General features: G+C 30.8%; 1 long non-coding RNA gene across 2 annotated transcripts in view; it reads left to right on the forward strand.

Annotated features, from left to right (window-relative positions):
- The window catches only part of LOC143200640 (uncharacterized), a 159,226-nt gene that overhangs the window by 88,252 nt on the left and 51,098 nt on the right, over positions 1-19,876 (forward strand). For both annotated transcript variants that reach the window (XR_013006765.1, XR_013006764.1), the window contains exon 2: positions 15,803-15,926. This is a non-coding gene — a long non-coding RNA (uncharacterized LOC143200640). The remainder of the gene's footprint in view (positions 1-15,802; positions 15,927-19,876) is intronic.

Below are 19,876 nucleotides of genomic sequence, written 5' to 3' on the forward strand. Positions count from 1 at the left end.
CTTATTACAGTTATATATAGTGTATCAATATAAAGTTTATCTAGATTTGCGGAAATGTAGATTTAGACTTTTGTAGAAAACTGCTCGTATGCATGATAATATTATAATACATATTTCAAGCAATTATAATCATTATAAAAATATGGATTAATACATTGAAATATATTGAGGATAAATAATATTTAAGTGAGCTAACGTGTTTGAACATTGTTAAAGAGAGTGTTTTTGGTATGACAGTCTATTTGTATGAGACCTTCGACTAATAGAAACCCAGGCGCATTATAGTCTATTAAGTTTTTTTTGTAATGCGTAATGTATATTTGTGAAGTCGAAACATTGCAATGTTGCCGCATCGAGTCTGAGTTTTAGTTCAGTTTGGCTTTGACATACAGGAAAATTCTAATCTAAATAAAATAATTACACAAAAATGTTATCAAATATAATTTATTTTAACATTATAGTATATCTAAAAACTACAGTTAATTAAACAGCCACAATAACTTTTAGGTAAGAGTTAAAACCTCTTATCATTATTGCTTTCAAGAATTTTGCATACGTCTGACACCTGGTCGATATTCCATCAAACACTGTTTGGATATATGGAGGGAAGCATGGTCAACTTTTGGTTTGGGTGAACTCATTAAAACATACAGAGGAAGTAATTGATAATTGGTGGAATCGTGAACATGTTTGAGACAGATTAAAAATGTACAGTTTAGTAGTTGAATTGGACAGTGAGTTGGAAAGTGAAAGTGACTGAAGGAAACTTTCAGGATATGTGATAATGCTCTGCGATGCTGGCAATTCCTGAAACAGAGTGATGAGAGTTGAAACAACTAAATGTATGCACATAATTAATTGAATATAACTGTAGAAAATTGTATTGTAGGGCGTTAAATATTTGTGTGCACAGATATGATTGTAACTTTTCAATATTAAACACGAGTATTAGTTTAAAACGTATGAGGAGAGAATGAATACCAACTGTTTTGTAGATATGGTAATTGGATTAGAGATAATTCAGTGATAAATTTTATGAAGAATGATTTATACAGATAGTAGCAGAAGAAATAAAATATACAGTAATACCAAGATGACTTGACAAGTAAACACATCATCGCAGGAAACAAGAACTAAACGTAAAAATGTAAATATGCCCTCGAATGGAAGTAAAATACGTTTCTCAGATATACAATACTAATTAGGTGGATTAGGCCTCCAGGGAGATACTACTACATAAAAAACGCGCCTAGAAACTCTACCTCATGGATGGTGTGGAAAAGAGTTCAATGTTAACAAAACAAATCTAGCCTTCAAACTATTAAACCTTTGTTTTTAGTTTTAGTTTTAAGTCCTTAGATAATATACGTATTAGATGTACTATAATGTTAATATAAATTACATTTGGTAACATTTTTGTTCAATTATTTTATTTAGATTAGAATTTTCTTGTATGTCAAAGCCAAACTGAACTAAAATTCAGAGTTGATGCTGCAACATTGCAATGTTTCGACGTCACAAATATCAATTACGCATTACTTTGAATAACTAATTAAAAACTTTGAATAGACTATATGTATTTGCATTTTTCCTATGAAATATGGAGCAACCAGAGATACAACCACTTTAATATGTTTAATATAACTTATTGTTATACAGTCTAATTCTGTATATGTTAATATGGGAAAGGGATGAGTTCTAATTTTTAAATGCCAATTTTCAACATTAAAAACTATGCTTTAAAGGAAACGTGATCCTTAATTGATAAATATTCCCAAGTGTAATTTTGGATTTAGGTATATTGTTTAATACTATTTTCTATATATGTTAAACATTGATGAGAAACTAAGAGCAGGCCTACTTTTAAGTAATATATTGTAAAATAGCTGCGATATAGAACTATATCTATGATCTAAACATATATTCAGATAAAAATATGGCCAAAACACTAACTCAAGAAAATTTATTCATATTCAAACTATCTGAAAGTCATAAAGTACCATTTGATTTTAAACAATTTTTTAAAAGTATGTACAGTATGAACTCATGGTATATGGTACAATGGTTAGATATATAATAAAATGGAAAATAATAAAACAGATGACAATAAATAAAATGAAAATAAAATTAAACCCATAAAAAGGATATATACATTTAATAAGAATATGTATGGAATGTCTATAGATACTCTTACATATAAATTATATTTATACTACTATATAAAAAATCATCAAAGTTACAGGAAGAAAATCCATACATACATGGAATGTTTAGAGCCAAATTAAAAGGAAATACATTAATAGTCCGTGAATATACATATTTGAATACATTAAAACTATTATTCTATTTCCAAGCTTTAAAAGAAACGTGATGCTTAATTGATAAATATTCCCAAGTGTATGATCTTATAACCTATGGCTTACTAACTCTTCTTCGATTGTGCATTGGTTGTTGCACCAAAATTGCGTAATTCCCAATTGATTTCTACAAAGTTTTCGGTGAAAGCTATGTAGAGCTTACGCTTTAAAAGCTTAGGAACGTTTTTTCAACTTAATCTGTTGAGGTTACTACTACAGTGGTGGATGGTGGTTGAAAAAGAAAATGTATTTTTGAAAACATTTGTTTGGTAGATTAAGATGGGATAATGTAGTCGACTGGTATTAAGTGTTACTATAATATTTCTAATTTGAAATATGTAGGCAATTGTATATATAAATGCATATGTAGGCAAAAACACGGTAGGAATGAACGCAAGTTTTTATTTGAAGAATCTCATTTTAAGAGCAAGAAGTAATATATCATTTTGTATCCACGGAAAGAAAAGCTTAAAAACACTTGATGCCAAAACCTGTTGACACTGGAAACCTGTGCTATGAAGAGTTGATAAATTGTTTTAGATAGATTTAGGTATATTGTTTAATACTATTTTCCATACATGTTAAACATTGACGAGTAACTAAGTGCAGGCCTACTTTTAAGCAATATATTGTAAAATAGCTACGATATAGAACTATATCTATGATCTAAACATATATTCAAATAAAAATATGGCCAAAATATTAATCAAGAAAATTTATTCATATTCAAACTATCTGAAAGTTTTTAAAAGTGTATACAGTATGAACTGATGGTATATGATGATATATGAATTTCTAATGAAAATAATGTACCTGCATTTTAGACAAACTTGAGAATATGTAAAAAAATTACGAGCAATAGTGCCTAAGTACCTAAAATTAAATTATGGGTAAGATGGACTTAGTTGACAAGTATATTCATGTGGATATCCTCGATAGAAAATCAACAAGGTGGTGAAAACTATATTTTTAAACACCTATTATGGTTACTATTGTTACACTTAAAAAATTGTTTTATTAGAAGCTCCACTTAATCAAACTTAATGTATTTTGATTACTCATTTTCAATTTTAGCAGACATTTCAACAATGTATTGATGAAATAGCTGGCAGCATCTGCGATAATGTCACTATATGGATTGGCACTTATTATCAATCGGTATACGTAGAAGTTAACAGCACTTTCTTATTAATTACTGCGCCTGAATAATAAAATAGATAGGATACGTAGAATTTACTTGTACTAAAATAAATGATATCCATCCTCTCGTATCCAAATCCAATATCATCGTACACTGCAAAGCATCGTAAGAACGATGATTGTCTTGAACTGGATCATCAGAACCGTGCTAGCTCTGCGTTCTATTCGTATATCTTGACATATTAATTGGCTCTCATCGACAACAATTACTACTATATTGTATCTTCCTAAATGATCTCTATGTGATAATTTGTCTTACGTAGTTATCAATTTGTTATCTATTGGAAACATCCTCAAATTTGTCACAATGTCCCTCTCCTCCAACTGCTCAATGTGGTTATATAAACAGCGTATGGAGCATAAATTAATTGCCGTCACCCAATGAATACATTTGCAAAAATGTTCACGTATTAAGAAAAAATAACAAAAATTAGTCGTACAGTTGGCTTTGAAAATCTTTATTTTGAACGATTTTTTTGCGCTAAATGATTTGAAGAATTTAATTTACGGATTTTACTCAAAAATAATTACTGTATATGTAGCTACACCTAGTTATCTCGTTTGTTTGTTGTTTTGGTAGCATATTTAGTAATATTTAGTAATATATAGGCATATTTAGTGTTCTATATTGCCGATGACGACTTGTGCATGTGACGATTAATAACAACAAGAATAAGTTGAAAAATATTACTAATATTAATAATGAAAGTTTATTTGATATAACTGTTGATTTATTAAATAATTAAATATATATATATATATATATATATATATATATATTTATTTAGTTACTATTACAAAAATATGTTTATTTGGAACATGATGTAAAATGTATAAAAAATGGCATCGCAATATAAATATGAAAAATAGACGATTTCGCCATTTCAAATATTTACATTTTCTCATATTGAAATAATATTTTCCAGTTGTTTGTTATTTGGTTTATGCAATTTAATTATTTAATATTAAAAAAATATGGGAAATGTGTTTTTTGATTTCGCTACTCGATGTTAATTCAACGGTCCAGCAATTATAAAAATACACGCTATGTAAATTTGTTATATAAAAACTATATCGCCAACGTATAAAGATAAATAATCAAAAACTTACATAAATATTTGTTATCGTAGCAACTACATTGCACAGCATAACAAATGCAATTAGCTGGCTCTTTATTGTCTCGTCTATATATTTTCAAAAAACAATGTTGCAATTACTTCATAATAATTCAGTAATGTTTTCCTAAATTATGGTTTAATTTTGCATCCAAAAAGTTAGTTTGGATATTGTTAAGCCTGCTTTTTTGTTTTATATTTCAATTGTTTTCTTGCTGTTAAAGATGCTCCTAGTTTGATTAATAGTTTTATAAAATAACTTGTAATTAAGTATAATTACAAGTTATACATGCTTTCAGTCACTAACTCTATCTATTATACAGTGGCACTGCCTGCCTTTGTACTCAACACTAATAGGTTTGTTGCGGGGTAATTATATTTTAGTAATGGTAATAAATATCATCTGGTACAAGAAGAGTCAAGAAAGGTTAAGTGTCATGAAGTTTTGTATCAATGCAAAAAAACTGTAAGTAAGTGTATCTTACGTGTAAGCGAATGATTACTATTGGCCAAATATGACTTTTAAGAAATCCTAATATATATATGTGTATATATATATATATATATATATATATATATATATATATATATATATAAATATATATGTACTAATTGTAATATATGCATATATATATATATATATATATATATATATATATATATATATATATATATATATATATATATATTGCGGCACTCACTTTGCACAGAGCTTTCTCATACCTAAATATTCGTGAATGACATGATGTACACGTTCAGTTGATATCGTTAGAGTGTCTGTTATTTCATTCAATTACAATCTCCGGTCACTCAAAATCATTTTGTGGATATTTTTAATGTTTTCGTCGGTAACAACCTCTTTTGGGCCTTCAATGCGTTCACCGTCTTCGGTGCTCATTTCACCACGTCTGAACTTAGTATACCATTACTTGATGGTTGATTTTCCGGGAACAATGTGCGGAAACTCGGCGTTAGGCCAAGTTTTTGCTTCAACTGTGTTTTTCCCTTCAAAAAGCAATATTTTATCAACACGCGAAATTCCTTTTTATCCATTTTTTTCACAACAAAAGGTGCTTCACCCAAAATGCTATAATTCACGAACTAGTGATCCAAAGCTGTTAAATTTAAACACGCGTCTTTTGAGGGTTAGGGCTAACTAAAAATATATGGATTTAATTCTAGTAGCGCAATGTATATGACAAAAGGGGACTTTTCAATTGACCTGTTATTTCTACGAGGTCTTATGTGCTATGGTTAGTGCTTTAAAAGTAAGCTGAATGGCTTCTGCACCGAACAACTTCCTATTTTCCGTCACTTCAGTTCAGCAGTAACATTATACCCAAATATTTGATTATTTTAGATAGATGTGAAGAGTTTCCCCCACTCACCCCAAGATATCATGATGTGGTTCCAATGGGACCACCTCGGAAATCCAATCTTTCGAATAAAAATAAATTTTATTCGTCTTACAATTGACGGAGAAATCGGTAAACATACATTGACAAAAATATACAGCCGAACATAGAACTTCCTCCTTTTTAGAAATTGGTTAAAAAGGTCTATTAGTAAATTTAAGCAACACAAATATCTTTTAATTCAAGTTTATTGTTATACTGATAATTGTAATCGCATTAAAACTAATCAATTGTTTTTCAAGGAGAAATAATGTGCTTAAATCTACTCCTCAACGGAATCTTTAATTTCTATGTATATATTTGAACAGCTGCTCTCCCTCAAAAATCGTCTAGAGACGATTAAATTCGCTCACTCTTTTCATGAATAAATAAATTACTGGTATGTACGGGGATCTTCATCCTAGTATCTGAACAATGGATATTTGCTACATATGGTAGAACGATTGTCAGCCGCAGCAAAAACAATCAGATCGGCGTAATTAAAAATGAGGGAAAAGGACGAGGACACAAACACTCCTCCGGACGATATTTCATCGGATGGACCGTAAAATCGGAGCCCGCGAACCATAAAAATAATTTAATCCGCGATCTGACACTTTTTGCCAAATGGAGGAAGAGACATTCGAAATTTATTACCCTATTATTTTTCATCGCCTTGGCGCCATGAGCTGCAAGGTAGACCGAAAATATGACAACCATTAAAATAAAGCCTTGTTCTATGTGTTCAGGTAACGTTTCCATTCGGGGTTCGCAAAAATTTATACCGGCATTACGTTGTACGTTTTATATTTTTCCGATAACGAATTGGCTCTACGTACAGAAAAATACAAAATCGATTAAATTTTTAAACGCGACGACTAGGGAATATAAATTATTATTAAACTGCCACATTCTACTTCACCCCCCTCTAAAATACTACTTATTTTTCAGACCTAAAACCAATTACATATAAGAACTAAAAACAAACCATCATTTCTCAGTTGTTTCTTCATTTCGGCAATATAAAAGAACAAACCTGAAAAAGAGCAGCCTGAAAAACTAAATAAATTCGAAAACGAGGAATTACAAGACTTATATGAAGACAACCCAGCTCAAACATTCAAATAATTTTCAGAGAACCTAGCAGTAGATTAATTAACGTATATTTAATAAAACAATAATAAACAATTTAACATCTTAAATAAATAATAACAAGATCTAAATAGATGATATAATAACTACTTACTCAATAAATATCAAAATAAATAAAGCAAATAAGCGCTCGAGATCTTGATGTTCGAGGTGGTCGGGCGATAGTTCTGAAAACCTAATGAAACGTACCTGAGCAACCAATAATCAATGACAAGGGTGGAATTAAAGGGAATTAAATATACTTGAAATATACTAGAGATAGGTGATATTTACGATATATACTTCTAATATCAGGTAATATAAGTTAAAATATTGCCATCTGTATCGATAAGTAAATGTATTGACAAATACTGGTAATGGATGGTATGATAATCTCAATAAAAGACAATGACAATGTTAAGGAACAACAATGAAGGAATAACCAGGATGTTTAGTAATAATGTTAGTCAATAGTAGCCAATAATATTGACGGACACTCATTATATAACCTACAAACTATGATAGGGTGTGCACGATATGTGCACACGGTACGAGGAATTTAACGCGCGACGTATCAGATTATACCCTAACACTAAGAATAATGGACGTGAAGTGAGATAAAGAGCAGCAGACTCACGAGATCGTTCCACTAATCTTAGTAGGCCTGCCTAGAATTAGCTAAAAACTCAAATAAATGAATAAGTAATACTCTTCTTCAGCTTCAGCTATGACAAAACGTGCAATGCGTACAAGGGAAAAGCCAAAGGCCACACGATAAATACACTAATAGCGGCCAACAAAAAGCACTTTCGGTTGCTTTTATGTGTGCTTCATGTTTTCTATAAATCATAACTACACAGCAGCAAGTCTGGCTACTTTGGCGTTAGTTTCTGGTTTATACAATAATGTTTCAAATAATAAATAGAAAATAATAAATGAAGAAGAATAAATGGAAAATAATAAATACAATATAATAAATGAAGACTGATAAATAGAAAATAATGAATGGAGATTTAATAAATAATATAATAAATAATAAATAAGAATTAAAAAGAGAAAACTGGAATACGCTGTGAACAAACTCGCCATCTGTTGAAACTCTGGTTGGACCGCACACAACACAGTAATATAAACTGAATAAGAAAAAAATTGTAAGTCCGAGTGTTGCGTCTTCAGAAATGAACTTTTATGAATTTCTAACGTCCCTTGGACGTGTTATGTTATGACATGCCAGTACGATGCCCGAAGAATCGTTCAACCATCAACCATGTTGCCATTCATGATTTAGGGTAAATGATGTGGCTCGGTGAAGGTAAAATCGTAAACGAATCGAATTAAAAATATTGAAAATTTTGAAACAAAATATATAATGGCCACGTAAAATACACGATATTGCACGTACCCTCCATTCACGAGTCCAAAGCCAATTTTGCGAAAGATCACGTCGGGGTCACCACTTTAGGATAAGTGATGTGGCTCGGTGAATGGAGGTAAAACAAAATGAAACCGTGGTGTTACAATATATGACCTTTATTTATTGGCTATATAAAAAAATGTGAAAAATGCAATTAGATAAAACGGATGGCAGCGGTGTTCGAAACTTATTTCATGTACTTTAAGCCATTCCTTAATTGCAGCCTTTGTTGATGCACTTGTTGGGATCTTCTCTACCAGTGTACTATGAGATGGTGCATTGTACATAACGATAACTGATGGTTCCTCCAAGTCCTTTAAAAGCTGATTTTCAAACAACTGCAAAAACAAGTTATGGTTCATTTCTCCATGATAGTCACCCTTGGACTTAGAGGAAAACACGGATTCTGCACCAATAATTAAACAATTCCTTTTTCCAGCATGGAGAACTATATTTCCACAATAAATTATTAATAAATGTTATGACTTACAAAATCTAATCGATAGCTCTTCCAATTTTTACTTTTATCCATCAACTTTTGTTCTCTTTATACTATATTTATTATCATTTTGCTATGAGTGACCAAATGTACCATTTTGAAATATTATTATATAAATATATAAAATTATATTCTTTTAAATGCAATATTTGGTAGTTGTATTTTAACCTTTTGTGGGTTTTCTTTACACCACTTAAATCCTATATTACCCGACAGTGTATGAAAGGATGTTCTTTTTGCTTTTTATGGATACTTTCCAGGTTAACAATTTTCTCTGAAATAGTTGTATTAAATTATGTTTCGAATGAAAAAACTACATACTGTTATTATACAATTCGTATATTTGAATGCCTAATTTAAGCAGATCTTGATTCGTCTCCTGTTTTGCATAAAGACGGTTTCTTTTTGGTGAATTTAAGGTTATATTGTTTTTTATTTTTTGATATATTTTAGTTGTCATGCCCTTACTAACAGTCGGTGCAGCTGCAAGGCGCAAACAATATCTTCAATAAAAACCTTTTGCGTGAAAAAAAAAATGTGATAAAAACCTTTGACCGCGATTTGAAATTTATTTAAAGCAAAACGTAAAAATAATGTTTGCAGGCAGTTGACGTTTGAGAAACGCACAACTATTGCAGGGTCTTTCCGTTGGATATTCGAACTTCGGAAACAGCATTCTTTCTCTTTTTAAATATAATAAAATGAAAAGGGAAATATTGTTTGACTGTAATACGAATTTACAACTTTCGACAGGTATATATCCATGATGTGCGTCACTACTCTTTTGAATAGACTATATATATCAAGTTTCGGGTTGCCCAATAAGTCTGAAAGAACAATTTCTTTATTCCCACCTCGACTACTTTATGGAAAATTTTAGAGATATGGGAGAGGATGAAGGTGAACGATTTTACCAGAACAATAAAGACATTGAGAAAAGATAACAAAACCAAAGTGGAGCGTTTCAATGAAAATGTACAAAGAGGAGCCTCACTGCGAAAGAGAAACGAATTTAATGTATGCTAGTCAACATGTGTTAGATTAAAATATATTTATTGTTAATATAATAACTCATTTACCATAATTAATTGTCAAGAAACGTGTCATCTTATGGCGAAAATGATGTCTTTTTCGGATTCAGCATACCCAAAAACATAAGAATTACGTACAAAATCTTTCTTCAATTAGCTCTTAAAATGTTCTTGTATACAGGTTTTTTAAGGTTTTCTGCATTTATAAAATTCTATTTTACGTGAATATAGGGATTGTTATGATTCAATATAATTGTTGACAATATACGTGCATACACTTGTGTTCCGCAGTTCAATTTGCACGCACGTAACAGATATAAAACAAAACGCTTCATTTTCTTCGAATCAGACTCGCTCAATTTATTACGGCTTGTCAGTTGGGCAAGCGTCACGTTCCGTCGACGTTTCACCGAAGGAATTTTGATAGCGAAGCAACGTCACGTATCAGCGAAAAAGTCGAATTAAATAATAATCGAAAAGCGGTCCGTTTGATTTGTGGTGCTCTGCACAAGTGTGCTGCTCGCGTGTGGATTTATCACCAACAGCTTGTTCGGGGGGATTCTTTTACGGGCCCTCTTTGCGAGCGATAATCGCAACCTCATCAGAACGAAATGAGCTTCGGCTGTAATAAAATATATAGATAATTTGCTGTTGTCAAGTAACGATTTGTTCCAAATTATTATTAATTGTCTCTATATAACAGGTGAAGCCATACTTTATAAAAAATTTCTAAAATTAGAAAGTATAAAAGTGAGTTATACCTGTTTAGATTTTTTAAATATTTTTTTTTGTTAAAACACACAAAATACCATACCAATTAATATACCATTCAAGGATATCATAAATCGTTCCGAATAACTATGGTACTTAGAATTCTATCTAGTAGTTCGATATCTTAGACTTTCTAATTTTCGGTCTTTAAGTATTTTAAATAAGGTTTGAACGATAATGTAAATGAACTAGGCGGGATTGCAGCTTCTTTTTAATTTTAGAATTTGTCGCCTTTACGAATACTTAGGGGCAGAAATATTTAGCATAAATGATAATATTGTTGATATCCCTTCGGGGGCTGTATTTGCTAGATCTCATAACTTAACACGTCTAGGGGATTTTAAAACTTCATAAGAGTTTATTTCTGAAGACGAAAGGTCACACTCAATACTTTCTCCTTGTTCAGTTTATTTAACTTTTTTTCGCTTTACCTGAATTTTAAAATGACGAGTTTGTTATCAAAATATTCCAGCTTTCTGTGTTTATATCTCAATCATTATTTATTATATATCCATTTATTATTGTATATTTATTATTTTAATTTATCAGTCTTCTTGTTACAAATATTTTGTATTTTCCATTTATTCTTCTTCATTTAATATTCTCTATTCCTTATTCCATTTATGGTTTTCTATTTTATTCTCCTCTATTTTATTGTTTTCGCGTATGTTCCTATATTTTCCATAATTCTTAAATTATGGTAAATTGAATATTATTATTAGTTTTATAATTCCAATTAAAATGTATTTTATAGCTTTTTTATAAACCCGAAAAACCAAAGTGGCCAAACTTGTATGCGTTAAATAATCACGTGTAGAAGTGAGTGCATAATAGCAAGAATTTTATTTATTTATTTATATAAGCCTTTAGTTTAATCCCAACGGGACCTACAAACCTTAGTGGCCGGATCTCATGCCTTGAGCTCATTACAGGTTCATTATTGTTGGTGTTAGGGTCAAGCTGGCTGGTACGTCGTTGTAACCTTCCTTTAGTACTGTGTGCACATATTTCATCTTAGTATGTTATCTTATAATTGATATCAGTTACCAATCTGGCCTATTGTATTAATATTGTATATTAATGTTATTGATTACTATGGACTAATATTGTGGTTAACTATCGTGGATATTCTATCACTGCTAGTTTTTACCATTGTCATCGTCTGTTATTGATACTAACAATACCATGCATTATCAGTACTTATCGGTACATTTAACATACATCTATAATCTCATCTATGCTGAGATATTCTAACTGTTTATAGTAATATACCCCACTGAATACTCTGTAGGTATGAATTATTGTATATTAAATTTGGAGCATTATTTTGATTTAGTAACCTCAATATAATTCTCGCATCACAAGAATTAGCAATATTCATATTTTCTTATTAAATATATGCACACCTAACCTATAAACAATAACTAAATACTGGAATGAAATTCTGTCCTACCCTTGTATCAAAATATGCGCCAGTTGCTTCAATGATATTAACTTGTATTATTTTAATGATATAAGCTACTCTAAAACCTCGCCATAAAGGTTTAATTATATTGAGGTCTGGCGATTGTGTTGGTAAAGAAAAATGATTGATGATATTTTGATGCTTCACCAAGACTGAACCTTTTTGGCTGTGTATGGGCATATTATCATCTTACAATATGGCGAAATTTGGCCATATTGTAATCATATTAATGGCTATCATATTAAGAACCTCATCATCGATGATGTCGAGATACTAATTTTCGGTATTCCGGTCAATTATGTGAACGAGAGAACCGTCTAAATACCATGACATTTCCGTCTAAATCATAACGAAACCTTCGGGATACACCACTATAGCAGCCAGGCAGCCCGGACTTCTTATCTCATAGGCCCTCATAGTCTTCTTTCATAGCTAAACCTGCCTGTTTGTAGCTGATGATTCGTCACACCATATTCTTCTAATAAGTTGTCAAGTTTTAAGATCGTTGCACATCTTCTTTCGCAGTTTAGTGTTGCCTTCCGTTATAAAAATTTTACAGTCGTAGACCTTCTATTAATGTTAGGTTCATGGGGCTACATGGTACTGTTTTTGCTGAAACAGTATTCCCCACATGAGTGTTGAGTTTTGCTGTTACTTTTGCCGCGGCAGTTTTATCTCGACACATTTGCTTTAATGCACGTCGATCTCTGTCACTTAACAGTTTTTTTAGCAGGAAGTATATTATTGACAAAATTTATTAGATCTTTCAGTGAATTTCTCTGTAAGTAATTATTGGGATTCTTCTTTATTTACTTGAATTTATAGATATTTTTATATAACAGGCCAATTGAAAAGTCCCCGGCCTACCATAGTAAAACCTATTTTTTGCCAAAATTAGTTTTTTTATTCAACATAATTCCCTTCAAGGGTGATAGAAAAAAGCCGTCAAATTTATACACGCATCTTTTGAGGGTTAGGGATAAATAAAAAACATATGGATTTAATTCTAGTAGCGCCATCCATGTGTCAGGGCGGGGACTTTTCAATCGGCCTGTTAATAATATAGATATCTAACTGTTAATGCCTGCATATTTTCTTATATAAAAGTTCATTCAGATTTAACTTAAATATGTAAATATGGTAGTGCTATATAAAGTAAACGAAACCGTAAATAGGCTGTTACTATATTACACTAATATTGATAATTGGTCACATTTTGAAGTCGTATATAAGTTAATAAATATGTAAGGTCTAAAATAAAAAATACTTATTAATGGAAATAACTGGCGGTTCTAATCTAATTATTTTGTAAACAAAACCTTTAATTTTAATTTATATCTCACTACTAGACTAAACATACAATTTTTTGCAACAATGAGGCCCGTAACAGTCACGCTATATAAGAACTTTTTCTTCAAGGAATTATTGAAGGGATATATGTCATCGTTGTCTCGTATTTATAAACTACAGTTGTAGTAAAAGTATCCACTGCGCTTTCTCAGCCAGTCCCTTTTTGCTGTTACTGACGATCGTGCTGAAAATCTATAGACTAAGAATGCGCCATGGTTGTTCGACCAACGTCAAACTATCGTCTTTTCTTGATAATCTGTGAACACTTTAGATGAGTAAGTTGATTTTGGTTTATTGAAAATTAATTGAAAAGTGAACAGTATTTGCTAATTATACATAAGACCTAGTTTGACTATTTTACCAAAGTAAAGCTAAGCGGTTTTTAAGTAAGTAGTAGCGTTGAATAGTTCCCAATAAAAAAAATAGTAGTAGAAAAGAGTAATTACTATTTTCAGTCAAATGCACGGTTCGATTTTTTTTTCAATTTATGATATCAGACGATGATGTACGAATCCTTTCCTGTATAAAATGTGAGAGAGGAAAGGACAGAGATAATTGATTGGGGCAGTTAATTTTATATGTGGTTATATATTCCAACGGTAGTATAAGGAGACGTAGATGTATAAATTTCTTTACGAACTAACTTTAAGAAAAAGAAAAAAAATTACTGAATACTATTATAATAATAATACATAACATGCAATTTATAATTCAGTTTTAAATGAATTATAAATACTTTTATATTTGAATGTTCTGTGAATTTGTAAAAAGTAATATAATTTTTCTATGGAATGGAGTAATACCCGATAAAATTTTATTGCATTTTAATGTGTTAATTGTTATTTTTAAATTATATACTACAATATATATACATATACATATATATATATATATATATATATATATATATATATATATATATATATATAGATATTGACAATATAACAGAACTTAAATTAAATCTAAAAACTAAAGAAGTACAATAACCATAAGTACTATATAAAAATTAAACATATACCTAATCTTAAACAAAAGAACTGATCCATGACATAATTAAAAATGATCTGAATGAAATGGTATGAATGCTTTATTTAATTTAATAATCGAAATTTTACCTATTATTGCCATAAAAGGAGTAAAAATATTTTATTATTTATCATTCTCAATTTTAATCTTTTTACCCTATCACATTAACAATCGTGAAAAATATCATACCACGATGATATAATATTAATATACAACAGATTGTTAATTACAAGCAAACTATCAAAAAAAAATGATATAACTATATATATATATATATATATATATATATATATATATATATTACATATAAATCTATATAAGCATAAATTGACTGAAACAGTTACTGGTAAAAAGTGATAAAATCAGACGAACCAAAGATTAAGACTGAAACAGTCGATAGCAAAAAGTAGTCAATTACTAAACAGTCGATAGTTCCCATTACTAGTAAGTAGATTATATAGAATTCCATTTATTCCAATTCCGTCTATTAAATGTTTGATCTAACATCATATATTCAAGTTTTATATAGTCATTAAAAACTGAAATACAACTTCTATTTTCAGTATTCCTCGATCTCGATGCTACATTAATGGATTATAAAATTGCCATTAAAACAGTAAAATATTTGAGAAAAAAGGATATGTTCGACATTACACTTTTGGTTACTTCAGTAGAATTTCAGATTCTATCGTAAAACGGTTTTTATTTGGGGTATATTTAATTTCGTGCCTGGATCTGTACTTTACTGTCGATATAAAACCCTCACATATTGCCTCATCAGTCAAACGAGAAAAAGAAAGTGAAATATATTGCAGATAAAGCGGACCAACTACTTACGTTCAGAAAACAAATTTTATTTGCTACCCAACTCTCTTACTTCTGGCTCATTAACTTTATCGTTTTATACTTCCTGTATTTTATTATTATCATATTTATGCCAAACAACATACTGTTATATATTTCGCAATACTGCTTTTTTCCAAGACAGGCATTGTAACTTTATTAAAAAAGTGTTACACCCTTACTTACCACTTTTTCTTTTGTTCTAGGGTCAATACTAGAAATAATTTTCTCGCAGCGAATCCTCATATGAAGTTAAGTGCTGCTAGTACACGAGTCATCAACTGGTACACACGGCAGTCGGAAGAAGGAATATCTGGTGAATGCGTATAGGTAGGCTAGAGCTTTCCCTTTAGGTATTTCTATTATATCTTTGGGGTTTATACCAGTTGTGCCCAAAGATTGTAATGTATCAAATTCACTTGATCTCATTTTTACTTCTATAATGATATATTGTGACACCATCCTGCACCAGTTACTCTCCATAAGTTGTTTGACTTAAGCATTATCATGAGGTACTAAATAGGTCTCACGTTTAGGTTTTGTTAAATTGGGGGGCAAAATAATCTTGAATAGAAGAAAATAGAAATTATGTAATGTTGATGCATTAAATTTTGTGCTATGGCATGCAAATAATATATTTTAATTAAAATTCACTTGGTATAAGTTGAGGTAACATATGACATATTGGTTTATCACATTTTTTATTAAAATCAATTTGTATGTGGTGCTCAGTAAGAGGCGACTTTGCTGGTTATTTATATAAATAATTGTAAAAGTAATAAAAGTGCGTATCATACTACATTCAATTATGAATATAACAAACAGGATAATATAAGTATTGACGGATTTGTTGGTAAATTCAAGTTTTATTGCGAATTTTTCTGACTTTTGTTTTTGATTTTTAGCTAATTTTTTAATATATTCAGATTTAGCTTATTTTCAGACTTGTTCAAGAATTGCTATTTATTAGTAAGCAGTTTAGCTGTAAAACAAAATTAGAGCCAAAAAAAATGCAACATATCATATATCATTAGTTGATATATTTTTGAATTGTTTTTCGGTTTTTCGGTTAAAGTCTACCAACCTAGTTAAAAATTACTACACAATATATATTTATATATTTTATATTTATATGTGGATCTTATGAATCTTATGAGTGTGTGGTTCAAACATAACGGCTTCATCAACAGAACTAGAACATTTTTACTTGATAATAACATTTTTTGTTAGTTGTACTAATATCAGCATTTTTAAAGCGTTGAAAGTTTTAGCTGGTCTTTTATTGGTACTAATGTGTAAAGTGTTTGCTAGTGCCAGACATAAAATGCAGTATCAGTCCATACTACTGTTGCCTCTACTGTTTCTCCAGGAGATTTGAAATTTTTGAAATTAATAAATATAGCCAAAGGTTAGAGGGAGCTATATCTAGATAATAATCTCGACATTGAAGCTATTCCGACATTTATTTTTAATTATTATCTAGATATATTTAGCCAGTTTACTTCCGAAGATCTTCGAAACGCCACTGTTTCTATCCAAGATTCCATGGTACTCTCTACGGAATGGTTTTTCAAATTTTGATAACTCCATAATCCAATAGTCTACTGCTAAGAAACTGATTCCTTGGGGCCATTCACTCTGAACTACAAGCTTCTGTCAACATTTTAGTAGAGTACGTTGATTTACAGCAACATCAGTCCACTTTTCGTGAACTAAGGTGCATTTGAAATATTTTAGGGCTAGCGGTCGTCGGAGCAGTTTCAACCGCACCTTTTATGACCTCATAGCTTTGACTGTAATCCTTTTATTTACCCAAATTGCACTTAACTACGTCAAAAAACGTTTCGAATAATTGGAACAGCTTAAGGCTAGGTGTCTTTGAGCATCTTTAATCCACATTTTGTAGCCTTATAGCTTCAGCTGCTATGCTTCTACCCGAACTCTACTTAACACCACCAACAGATTTTTCGAGCCTAACGATACCAATACAACGCCAACCTGTCTTATTTTCTTGACTATTAATTTGATTCCGGTTAATTGGATGAATTCAAAAGAAAACTGTGTTATAATCTCCCAGAAATTTTACTGATTGCGCCAGTTATAAAATGTCAAAGTTTTTAGAAAGCAAAAACAATTAATTTATTTAGGTAATATTTATTTTATTTTACGAAATGGCGACTGGTTGAAAGGCGGTATAAAGCGACTCTGTAGTTAAAACCAAACCAACCCTTCTCATTCATTCGCTATTAAGGAAGTTAACAATACCAGTAGGATAATCTAGGTCATATAGCGTAACAAGTATAAGTCGATAACTGTAGTATACATACAATATATTCAGTGAAATATGAACAAAATATAAAACACGCAAGATATAAAAACGGACGTATATTTTTTTTATCGAAAAAACATTGCAAATTGAAACGACGATATTTACGAAACATCCACAACGGCATTACGACCCCTCCGATTGTTATTTGGAAATATGTTTGACGTGTGCCGTGTATATGTGTACTTTTCATTAAAAAAGCCGAAAAAATAACTGCTCCGTTTTATAACGATCTAATTAAACGCTGGCATTTGTTTTATGGTATCCGCATTACAAAAGGACCGGATAATAGCCCTTTTATGTTCGTCCTCTTTCAAATCCCAACTCGCCCTACGTCGAAGTACATGACGTGCATTTCTTCTCTTGTCCATTTAAATTTCGGCATTTTATACGAACACCGGTCGAAAATTAAGCCTCCTATTTAAATGAGACTCTTTATAGAGCAATGCTATCTTTATTTCCATATCTATACGGTTTTAATATGCATATTTTAACAATATAAAGTTTAAGTTATTACGAGTTGTAAATTAAATTTCATATTTAAATTGGTTGACGTTTGCTCTTAAATGTTTTTATATGCGTTCGACGGTTTTAATTGTTTTATATCGGTATAATTATTTGATAAGATTTTAAGTTACAACTACATTATCTCTAATTATTCTTAATTATAAGTAAAGGTAAAGCGTAAAACACCGTTTTACATAACATTTATCGTTCAACTCGGAGTACTTTTAAAAAATATGTCAACATTAATTCGAAATGTTACAAATTACATTTATAACTATTGATTGCGAACCATTCGAACGCCAAAGCTCAGAACACGGAAGGTAATCTGCCATATGTTAATCGTTGAAAAGTTTTGATTTGTTCTGCCACCAGAGAGCTCGATAGTGGCTATTCATAATACCAGCAAATATAAAGAATAATAATAAAAATAATAACACAATAAAAGAAAAACGATTAACCTTTTAATAACTATATAGAAAACACGTGAAAAATTATATATAAATTGACAATTTTTTAAACATATATAGCAAATATGAAAAAAAATCATTAACAGGTTAATTGAGAAGTCCCCGGCCTACCATAGTATAACACATTTTTTTGGCAAAATTATTATTTCTTATTCAACATAATTCCCTTCAAGGGTGATACACTGATTATAGCAACCCTCCAACTTTTCGATAACATTTTTGTAGTACAATTTGTTCTTTGCTTAAAAATAGGCCTCAGTTTCGGAGATCACCTCTTCATTCGACGAAAATTTCTTACCAGCGAGCATTCTTTTGAGATCTGAGAACAGGAAATAGTCGCTGGGGGCCAGATCTGGAGAACAAGGTAGATGAGGAAGCAATTCGAAGCTCAATTCATGGATTTTTGATATGGTGCATCATCTTGGTGAAGCAGCACTTCCTTTTTCTTCAAATGCGGTCGTTTTTCGGCGATTTTGTCCTTCAAACGGTCCAATAACGCTACATGATAGTCGCTGTTGATGGTCTTTCCTTTTTCAAGCTAATCAATGAAAATTATTCCATGCGCATTCGAAAATACAGACGTCAGAACCTTGCCAGCCGACTGTTGCGTTTTCCCAAGCTTTGAAGCGGGTTCGTCGTGTGCACTCGGATGACTGTCGAATGGACTGCGGAGTAAAATGGTGGAGCCATGTTTCATACATTCTCACATATCGACGCAAAAACTCAGATTTACTACGCTAGCTCAATTGTTGTTTTTGGTCAAAAGTGAGCTCGCGCGGCACCGACTTTGCATACAGATTTCTCATACCTAAATATTCGTGAATGATATAATGTACACATTCAGTTGATATCTTTAGAGTGTCTGCTATTTTATTCAATTTTAATTTACGGTCATTCAAAATCATTTTTGGATTTTTTAAAATGTTTTCGTCAGTAACAACCTTTTTTGGGCGTCCACTGCATACACTTCGGTGCTCATT

Source organism: Rhynchophorus ferrugineus, unplaced genomic scaffold, assembly GCF_030347505.1.
Source record: "Rhynchophorus ferrugineus isolate W39M unplaced genomic scaffold, kcgeb_rfMv2 rfM1, whole genome shotgun sequence".
NCBI classification, from domain to species: domain Eukaryota; kingdom Metazoa; phylum Arthropoda; class Insecta; order Coleoptera; family Curculionidae; genus Rhynchophorus; species Rhynchophorus ferrugineus.